The following is an 11,101-nucleotide window of genomic DNA, read 5'->3' on the forward strand; positions in this document are numbered from 1 at the left end:
GGAAACCCACTGCTGAAAGGCATGTGCTATGAATCTGTACACTATTATAAAAAACACACATGGTACTAGGTCAAAAAATCGGAGCTCCGGAAGATGTCTGAAAGGTTAAACTCCATTGCCATGCATGCAGAACCCATGACCTAGGGGCTTCCATAAAGAAAGAAAGGTAAGAACTATTTAAATATATCCATGATTGAACACCTCAGCACACTGGTGATCCACCACAGCATACTTAGATAGTCTGTTTACTAAAATTATCTGATTCTGTCTTTTTGAACATCATTAATTTTTCACGATGGTTCTACTCTCAGCTCAACATAACATTCTTATTTATAAGATATTATATATGCTATTTCACAGCAGTTCAGATCTTCATTTTTCTTCTTTTAGATAAACAATTACCAGTCCTTTTCTGTATTTCCCCATGCAAAGTTATTTGCAGGTTGGTATCTTGATGATTGAATAGACTTTGTTTATATTCTTCGGTATGTTCATATACGTCCATCAGGCATACCAAACACACTACAGAGAAAAATCTTCAGTACACATTATGTTCCTATCTTGCTGTAGAGTTCCCCTTCTAAACCAACATATGAAATTCTTCCATGAGTTAGCATCATTGCAGGGATAAAAACCTTTCTTTAAAATTGATTACAGTTTGGAGTTTTGAAAAGATACTCCTTGATTAAAATTATTACTTGACTTAGTCTTTCCTTAGTATTTTATAAGTGCTTTATAGACCATTTTTATTTTAGAGCCTTTAGTTTGTATATAATAAAAAAAAGGTCCCTCTTTGACGTCATTCCATCTTTACTGTATTAGACGGAAGCATCTATTACTCAAAGTCATGCTGTCATGGCATTATCATTACCAAGAAATATGATCTTTGAGATTCAGTTTCTAAAATGGCATAAATGGACCAGATTGAATGGACCCTGTAAGTATCTTATCTAGATGTGTATCAGTAATGGAAAGTTTCCTAGCATGTAGAAGGCTCTGTGTATGACTACCCAGCACTATAAAAGATAATAATAAAAACATAACACTATTGTAACTCTGTATCTCTTCCACAATTGTATGATTTTCATAACATCTATGACAAACTGAGGAAAAAGCTGAATGTCTTATATGAAATTACCCTTGTGCACATGCAGAAAGGTTTCTGTGCCATTACAGTGCACTTAATTGGGAGAGAACCTCAAAAAGCCAGACTAATAAGTGAGGAAGAAAAGCCCTTGGAAAGGTGAACTATCAAAGCTGTCATCCTAATCAATAGAGCTGTGTGTCTATCAACACATGAAAACTATGTACTGACTGAAAACTATGCAGTGACTACATTAATGGTCTCACATAGGAGACTGGGCCATATGTGTTTTCTGCCCGTTGGCTACCAACTTATGGACAAGTCAGTCAGGAATGGGAGCTCAAGGCAGAAAACAAGGAGCGGGGCTGGGCACACATGTGAGGAAGCTGCTGTCTTGAATGCCGTAAGTTTGCAAAAATGCCCAGCAGAAATATGAAGTAACTACAAATGCAGCCACTAAGACCTGCCAGGTGACTCTTCAGGCTTTTGATATATATATATATATATATATATATATATATATATATATATATATATATGTGTGTGTGTGTGTGTGTGTGTGTGTGTATATATTTATGTATATTGAATCATAGAATTCTCTATACAGACATTTTGTTCCAACTACCCCAAAACCTTTAGTAAAATACAAACAATTTCTGGTAATGTTTGTTCCTAAGACTTCTCAACATTACCATGATGAGAAAGCAATGTGAAGACAGATAAAACTGTACTTTAATTTTAAATTTTAAGTCATTCATACAAAAGGATGTTTGAATAAAAGTTATGATGCTTCTTTTCTTATTTTGATTTTGACAGCAAATATCTTTGTTGCTTTCTACTCACTTGTGTATCTATCTGCACATAGGCTAGTTCAGTGTTTAAGATGCGGAAGCAGACTCAGTGCCATTAAAAGAACTGAATGGATTTCATGGCTCCTTAATATTTGGAGCTTTGCTAAACAAATGGATAGATAGATATCCTACTTTTCGGTTTCAGCATCCCTGTAAACCCTTAACAATTAAATATGTCAAAGACTGTGTATGAACATAAATTACGTTTATCAAAGTCCATCACAGAAAAAATTGAAACTGTATGTCATTAAAATGTATCATAAAACCACTACATATTAGAAAAAATATCAAGGTTTTTAAAAAATATCTGCATTTCGTGACAAGTTTGGCATTGATCTAGACTTTAACAAGTTTCTTTCCATGTCTGGATTGACAGAAGACAGCAGGATGCGCATGTCTGTATCCTCATCGATCTGTTCTGAGATATAGTTAGGGTTGAACTATGAAGAAACTCAACCTCACCCCACTGTGCAGTAGAAACAACAGTATGCTGTACCAGACATGATAGGTAATTTGAATGTTCTTTGAGTGTATACCAAAATCATATCAAAGGGAATTCCTTAAAAATAGGGATCAATTCTAACTCTTAAATTGTGTTTAATCTTCATATTTACATCTTCAGGAAAATATTGGTTCATTGACATATCTATACCTGTGAAATGTTCTAGTTTAACTCAAAATTAAAATAACACTTGTTAATAACATCACCTTTTGCACGGGAAAGCAAAAGGTTATTCATGTACTGGAAAGCTGACACTCTCATGGTGCTGAATTCAAGTTCTCTTAATGTCAAATTCTAATTTGAAAGTTTGAATTTTATCAGTGGCAATAAAGACTGTGAAGTTCTTTCCTTAAAAAGTAGGCACCTATTATTGTGTTTTAAAGAACTGTGTGTCAAATATGTGAATCTGGATGCAGATAATTTTCTATCATTTTCTCAGTAAAACTTGATGGTCTCTGTATTCATAGATCTATATTTAATAAAATAATACCAGCTACATTCTCATTAAAACTATTTTCCAATAAATCCAATGTTTTCCTTTTGTCAAAAGGTGTGATGTTGAAGAAACAGCAAAAAAAGAATCAAGTTAGAGGCCACCGCCACTCTTTTGACTCATATGATTTTCATTTTTTCATCATTAATGCAAATGACAAATCGACAAAAAGAGCCCTGTAACATCTTGATATTCTTTTGACAGCTATTTTGGCCTCAGGGATCCCCATAGTCTTTAGGACTGACAGAGACCCACAATCCAGGCTTGGAAAACTGCCAAAGTAGAGGACAAATGCATCATAGTTATTTCCATCCTTAGATTTTTCTCAAGAATTCATTAAGTTGTAAACCCAGGTGGGATCAAACCCATGATCTGAGGAAATCTAAATCCCAGTCCTCAAAGTCACTCAGTCCCTTGTCACTTCATCACTCATCCTTAATAAGTTTGGCCCACTTAGTTGCAACCTGGATAATTTAGCTAGATACTCCGCTCGTTACCTTACATAACAAATGCTGGACAAGAGGATCCCCAAACAACCAATGGTATGATGGCTTTTCTTAAAGTATGCAAGTTCACTGTGGTCCACTGAAGAATCATGAGACTGCTGTCAAGTACTTTAGCTTCTTGTAAATGTCCAGAAGGAGGCTTACGAATGAACACTTTGGTTATAATTAAATTCAAGTTCTAACTCATTCCTTTGGACCAGAATAAAGTGCAAGCAGCCAGAAAGACTGGGAAAGACTCTGGAAAAGGTTATGATAAAAAAGTAAAGTTAACTTTTCTACCATGTTTCTGAGCTTTGTAGGGTATTACGGAAGAATGGCTGTGCTTTTTACCAAGAAAATAATGAAGGGAAAATATGCAGTGGTTGTTCTGATAAGAGAATACTGAAGAACGACATTTGACTTGAGTGTAGGCTGATTTTCAAGACTGGATAGTTCATATGCATGGGGGAGGCGTATGGTACATGCTGATACTTGAATCAAAACTCAGAGTTTACAAGTACTACCATAATATTTGTTAATCAATATTCTGTCCTCAGCATGTGAATCTTTATTAGCCAGGTATATAGAACAGCAGTGGACATTAGATTCTGTGCCAATCAATTAATGTGTTGTATTACTTTTTTCATGGCTGTAACAAAACATTCAGCTAAGTAACCCTTGGAAGGAATGAATTATTTTGATTCCTGCCTCCAGAGGTTTCAGTATATTTGCACAATGGTGAGGCATGACATCTTGGAGTCAGAAACATTGGGGGAGGGCTTTTCACTTCATGGCATGTTAGGAAGCTGGCAGAAAATATCTATGCGGGGTAGTACCTTCCTTTTTACCATTTTTATATTCCATCTGTACCACCAGTGTATTGATGGTGCTGCCCATATTTAGAGAAGGTCTTCTCCCTTCAAAGAACCCTTTGCACACATTCTCAGACACAGCCAGACTGTACTCCACTGAGCTCCTGTATCCATCTCAGTTCAATTACTATGACAATCAAGAGTAGCCATTTTGGAACCTTTACGTTTTCTTAGAGACCTTATAAATTTCTTTGCCTCCATGTACTGATGAGAAGGAAAAACAAGGGCTATGAAGAAAAACTGGCCAAGGGAAACGAAGACCTTACCTCAGAAGACAGAAAATAAACAAGAAGAAAAGAAATAGAAGAGAAGAGGGCAGGGAAGGAGGAAAGATATTTTGGAAGAAACTTTAAGTCACCCAAGTCTGCTTAATATCACACAGAAAAGAATGGAACATAGAATAAAGATCCATTTGAATCTGAGGCTCTTTACCATTGATAATTTGATTAGAAAGAGATGGATATATTGTTTGATATGTGCAGCCCTTAAGGAGCAAAGGAAACCCTGATTTAGCCACAAGCAAAGGCAGATCCCACCTCTCTATCTGTGTATGTGTTTCTCTCTCTCTCTCTCTCTCTCTCTCTCTCTCTCTCTCTCTCTCTCTCTCTCTCTCTCTCTCTTTACTAGATTCTCTGGAAAGTTGGGGTCTCAGAAAACAAGCTTTGATTTCCTACAGTGTTTTCTATAATCATTACTGACACTGAAATAGTGTTGCTGTCAGCTGCAAAATGGTCAGGACAATGGGTACTAGACAGCAGAAATTTTGTCACAGTAAGCTATACTTCTAGTTATATTCCCCACTTCTTGCTGGCTCTAAATAGTGGTGACACAAATAATGGTGGCACTGTTCATTGCTGCTCTTGGACATATGTAGATCTCAGATAACTCACGGTTCTATCCTGAAAGGCAAATGTGGTTCCTGAGAAGGCCATACTCATATTTTTCAGACTCTAGGGGAATCATTTCTGTAATTCCAAGCATGAATACTGCCGAGGCAAACTTCCTCCATTACTCTCAAGCCTGAACCTGGAATCACATATTAATTCTTACATGAGCCCATAGGTCTTGCTTCAAGATAAGTGCATGCTCTTTGCTCTTTTAGTGGGACCTCCTCTAAAACTCACTTGCTGGTTGGAAGAACTGAATCATACTTCTGTACAGTTGTTGCAGACTTAAGGAAGCCACAGGATCCTGATGTAATCATTACTGTAGCCACTAGATGGCAGTCCTGGGAGTTAGCCATCATTTTAAAGAAGGCTTAACATTGTCAGCACTTTAACATTGTTAAAATGCTTCACACACCCATCCTGTGATCTCAAAACTATGGTTACAAATATTTTCATCCAGCAAAACTGATCTTCAGAGAAGCTCAACGACTGTCCCATGTCCAGAATTTAATAATGTAGTAATTCAACTTTCCTAAATTTTTTATAATTAAAATATTCAAAGACCTGAGAATTTTCAAGCTTGAACATTGGGAAAGAGGCTCCAACTACTTGGAGGGCTGACTCAGGATGATCATTTGATCTCAGACATTGAAGAGCTGCCTGGGTGACGAGAGAGAGAGAGAGAGAGAGAGAGAGAGAGAGAGAGAGAGAGAGAGAGAACAGAAGAGAAGAGAAGAGAAGAGAAGAGAAGAGAGGGAGGGAAGAGGAAAGGGAGGGGGAGGGGAGAGAAGAAAGGAAAAGGTAGGAAGAGGAAAAGTGGGGACAAGGACAGGTGGCAGATTGTTGAGCAGACTCTGTGAGTCATTTAACCTGCACATTTTCCCGGTAAGAAAGCAGAGTCCCACAAAAGTTTATGTGACCTTCAAGTCACATAGCTGATTTTCAATCTGGTCAAAACTTAACACTCATCTTTTTAATTTTTTACTTGTTTATTTTTTATTCATTTTTACAGCCCAATCACAATTTCCCTCCTTCCTCTCTCCCCAGTTCTATCCTTACAAATCCCTCCTCCCCCACTGTCTTCTTCCTTTCTCTTCAAAGAAAGGGAGGCCCCTTGGGTACCACCTCAACTTGGTGCATCCAGCAGGACTAGGCACATCCTCTTCCACTTAGGCCCAACCACACAGTCCAGGTAGGCAGAAGGGGATCCAATGGCAAGGGACAGAGACCGAGACAGCCCCTGCTACACTTGGTATGAGAAGACTTGAAGACCAAGCTGCACATTTGCTACAGATGTGTAGGATTCTAGGTCCAGCTCCTGCCTGCTTTCTGGCCCAGGCTCTGTGAGTCCCCATTGTCCCAGGTTAGTTGATTCTGTGGGTCTTCTTGTGGTGTCCTTGACCACACTGACTTGCTCACTTCTATCCCCCACTCTTCCCCTAGACTCCAGGGCTCCGTCTGATTTAACCCTCATCTTTAAAAAAAAAAAAAATATATGGTTTTTGGTGTAGAATGTGATGTGCTGTGTATACTCTCTCAGCAAGTTTCAGTTCATGAGATAACATCTGCAGATTTCCACTGAGGCTGTTAGTAAAGCAGCATCTGCAAAACATGGAGATGTTTAAAGATCTCCAAGAAGCCTGAAGAGGTGGTTCAGTGGTTAAAATGTTGATGAGCACAAGGATCTGAGTTTGGTGGGCAGATCCTTCATAAAATCATGAAGGCTGCAGCCTGTACTTGTAGATCTAGTGCTTGGGATTGGAGACAGGAGGATCTCTGAGACTTGATGGCCAGCTAGTTTTGTTGAATCTCTGTTCAATGACAGATCCTATGTAAAAACATAAGATTAAAAAAAATGGTAGAGAAAGACACCTGTCATCATTTCTGGTTCCCACATACATTAGCACTTCCACACACATGTACACACTTGTGATTAAGTACACACATAAGCAGCACACATACAAATAACACACACACACACACACACACACACACACACACACCTATCTATAAGCCCCTAAGCCATCTATAGTGATGATCAAGACCAGACCCTACCTGCACCCAAAGACAATGATAGCAGCTGGGATGAAGTGTGTGTGTGTGTGTGTGTGTGTGTGTTTCTCTCTGTTAGATGTACTGCTCACAGTAATGAACCAGACATCATAGTGCAAGAGGTAAGCTCAAATGGATTAAAGAAACATCTATGGTGCCACATCGAAAGCAATATCTATAGCACTCATTGAAAACTCATGGTTACCACGGGAGCAGGAAGCAATAGTGTCACCATTCATAAGACAATGACCTTGCGCTTACATGGCTTATACAGAATGATGCTCAAGCTGGAAAGCCCTGCTCCTGATGTTTTGTCTTCCTTCCCATGGCTGTTCAATGTATGTGAACTCTGAACATCATAAGGCATTCACCTTGGTGGAGTTTTAGCTCCAAGTTTAATGGAACTTTCTATTCTTTCTAAGTGACAGCCTTCCATGCACAATAGTTCTCTTATTATTCTTCTCTGTGTTAAATATTTTATTGATGTTGTATTATCATCTTGTACCATGAAATATCATCTTTATCAGAGGGAAATAACCAACCACAATGTGCTGTGCATAGTAAGAGATAGCGTGATATAATAAGAACAGTTCTGGGAGTCTTACTTGGATGACTAATTATGATAGGATTTTTAAATTTTTATCACTTTTCTGTGTATTAGATAACTGTTTTAAGGTTTTACTGCTGTGAACAGACATAACCAAGGTAACTCTTATAAACAACAACATTTAACTGGGGCTGGCTTATAGGTTTAGGCCATTATCATTAGGGTGTGAGCATAGCAGCATTCAGACAGACATGAGGCTGAAGGAGCTGAGAATTCTACATCTTCATTTGAAGGCCACTAGGAGAAGATTGGAGGATCAGGGTCTTAAAGCCCATGCCCACAGTGACACATTGTAGACGATGGTTCTGATCATTTAATCGGGAAGCTGTGTTTACTGATGCCGAAAGACCATGCCCTCACTTCATTTTTGATCTATCAATAAGTTGCCAATAGCCAATAACTGAGAGTTGTGAGGGTAGGAAGCAGAAGAATCTGAAGAGACTGGGAGAAAGAAAAGGGGATGTGTAGCAGAGGTGATAAAGTCAACCAGCCATGTCAATTTCCGATAACTGATTTCTCTGACTGGGCCTGGGATGGCAGGGGAAGATTTAGGAGTGCCCAGTCATTGCGTTAGCAAAGGCATTTTGAGGAAAAACTGGCATATGTGTGTGGTATTTATTCACAGATTTGAGATAGCTCCTGGGTGGGTGAGAGCTTGTGACTCCCTGGGAACTTAAAGAGGTATAGCTAAAACTGCACACTACAACATACTTCTTCCAACAAGGCCACACCTACTCCAATCTCCAAATATTGCTGCTTCCTGGGCCAAGAATTTTCAAACTACCACATTCTACTCCCTGGCCTCTATAGGCTTGCTCAAATATGTGAGTTTATGCGGGTCAGATGTAAACAGAGCATAGTGCAAAATACATTTAGTCTAACTTCAAAAGTCCTCAGGGTCTATAGCAGTCTCAACAATGTTAAAAGTCCAAAGTTCAAAGTCTTTTCTGAGATTTAGCCAATCTCCAACTGTAATCTCCAAAGCAAGACAGGAAACCAGCTTGGCAAACTCCAAACTCTGCCTTTTTATATCTGATGTCAAAGCAGTCTTCAGATCTCCAACTGTTTTTTGATCTTTGCTGACTGCAACAAACTTCTTTCTCCTGGTCTGGTTCCACTCCCTGTTAGGAGCTTTCCTTAACAGATATCCCATGGCTCTGGCATCTCTGGAGTCTCCAAGGAAACTTTAACGTTACAGTTTCTTGTTCCAGTGTCTGGGATCCACACATGAACTTCTGGGCTCCTCCAGAAGGCTTGGGTCTCATCTGCAGCTCTGCCTTCTATAGCACTCTAGGCTCTAGTTGACTCTACTCCACTGCTGCTACTGTTCTTGGTAATTATCCCATGGTAATGGCTTCTCCAATACACTGGGGTCTTTTGCTGCAACTAGGCTTCACCAATAGCCTCTCATGGGCCCTTTTCATGCTGCGAAGCCTCAATTTCTTTATATGATCCCTTTATTCCTGAGCCATCAACTGCAATTGAGACCTCACCATTACCAATGGCCTTCTCTGATCTCTCAGTGCCAAGCCTGTGAACCTTCAAAATCAGTACCACCTGAATGATTCTTACACATTACATAGTCCAGCTACAGCACAGTACAACTTTGGCTAATTCTGGAAAACAGCTTCTTTTGCTCCCAGAAAACACTTGCCAAATTCTACCCCAGAGATGCTGGTATCTTCTTCTTTTTCATTTTATTTATTTCTTATCTTTTTGTATTTTGTAACACTTTGTTAAGAAGAAAGCTGTGTCAGTACTGTTATGCAAACAATGACAAAGATCAAGGGAAACACATCAGGGATCCCGTAGACAGTAATATACATTTTCCTTTTTATAATCAATGTATAATAGTTAAGGAGAGTTTAATCCATATTAAGCAAACATTTTTGCATATATGGCCTTCTCTTTATCTTTCTATGCCTTTATTATTTGTTTGACTTTAAGCAATTCTGCCTGAATAGCTTTATCTCCTGGGGCTACCTTCTGTGCCTTCTTAAGATCAGCCAGTGCTTAATCATTATCTTTTAATCCTTGCCATCCTTGCACTTTTCAGTACAGTGCTTTAGTATTCATAGGGTCCATTTCAAGAGATCCCAAGCAACTGTCAATTGCCCCATGCCAATTTGACATCTTCAATTTACAAGTACCAATATTCAGCACACAACTTAAGGTTACCGGTTGCAGTCTGGGTATATCTGCTTTGTCAATAACAACCTTTGGACTATCTACATACCTTAAAACCTTCATATGATTTTTTTAAATATCCATCTCCCAGTTATGAGACTTGAAAAAGTTATTTCCAATGTTTTTTAAGTCTTCAGATATTAATAAAATTTTATCTACATCTTTTAAATCCATATCTGCATCTTCGGGGAAATCTGGATGACTATCACCAGAGTTATCTTTGAGAGATATTCCCCAGTCATCCCCTTCTTTCAATTCTCCACATTCTACAATAACACAGAGTTTGGCAGGTTTTCTCTGTTCACTTCTACATTATTTTCAAGCATCCTTGCCACACCATGTCCTTTTATTACTTGACCAAATACCACATGTTTCTCATCCAAATGAGGAGTTGGAACGGTTGTGATAAAGAACTGAGAACCATTCGTATTGGGGTCTGCATTTGCCATGCTCAGCAAACCCTCCTGATCACGCTTATCATGAAACTTTTCATCTTCAAATTTTTCACCATAAATGCTTTCTCTACCTGTTCCATTCTGATTTGAAAAGTCTCCACCCTGAATCATAAATTTCTTAATAAGTCGGTGGAAAGGGCATCCTTTAAAATGGAGAGGATTCTCAGTTGTGGCTCCAGTTCAGTTTTTCTCCTGTACACATTGCATGAAAATTTTCTGCAGGTTTGGGAACAATATCTGCAAACAATTCTAAAACAATTCATCCAACTCTCTCCCTACCAATGTCCATGTTTAAGAAGACTCTAGGGTTCTTGGAATTGGAGGACTTGGCTGCTGGGGATAGGTGGGACATCTTCATTGCAGTAGCTGAAAAGCAGAACATGAGTACCTTGTGTGTGAGAGGGCATTCTGGTCTCTTCTAAATCACTGCTAATTTTTTAACTACAGCTAACCAGCATCAATTGCCCTAGTAATCCCTTCTATTCTTGACTCTAAAGTTAGAACTACATCACCAAACTGCCAAGTTCTGCTGCTTGCTGGGACTTGAACATGGTCCCCCTCCCTTATTCTATTATTAAGTTTCTGTTTTCCAACTCCCTCACTGCCTAAGTTTGGCTGTCCTGGAA

The 11,101-nt window shown here is 38.8% G+C and overlaps 1 pseudogene; it reads right to left on the minus strand.

Moving 5' to 3' along the window:
• Nucleotides 1-9,708: 9,708 nt before the first annotated feature.
• LOC117707761 (peptidyl-prolyl cis-trans isomerase D pseudogene) lies at nt 9,709-10,827 on the minus strand (annotated as a pseudogene).
• Nucleotides 10,828-11,101: the final 274 nt, after the last annotated feature.

This window comes from Arvicanthis niloticus, chromosome 4 (assembly GCF_011762505.2).
Source record: "Arvicanthis niloticus isolate mArvNil1 chromosome 4, mArvNil1.pat.X, whole genome shotgun sequence".
Taxonomy (NCBI): Eukaryota; Metazoa; Chordata; class Mammalia; order Rodentia; family Muridae; genus Arvicanthis; species Arvicanthis niloticus.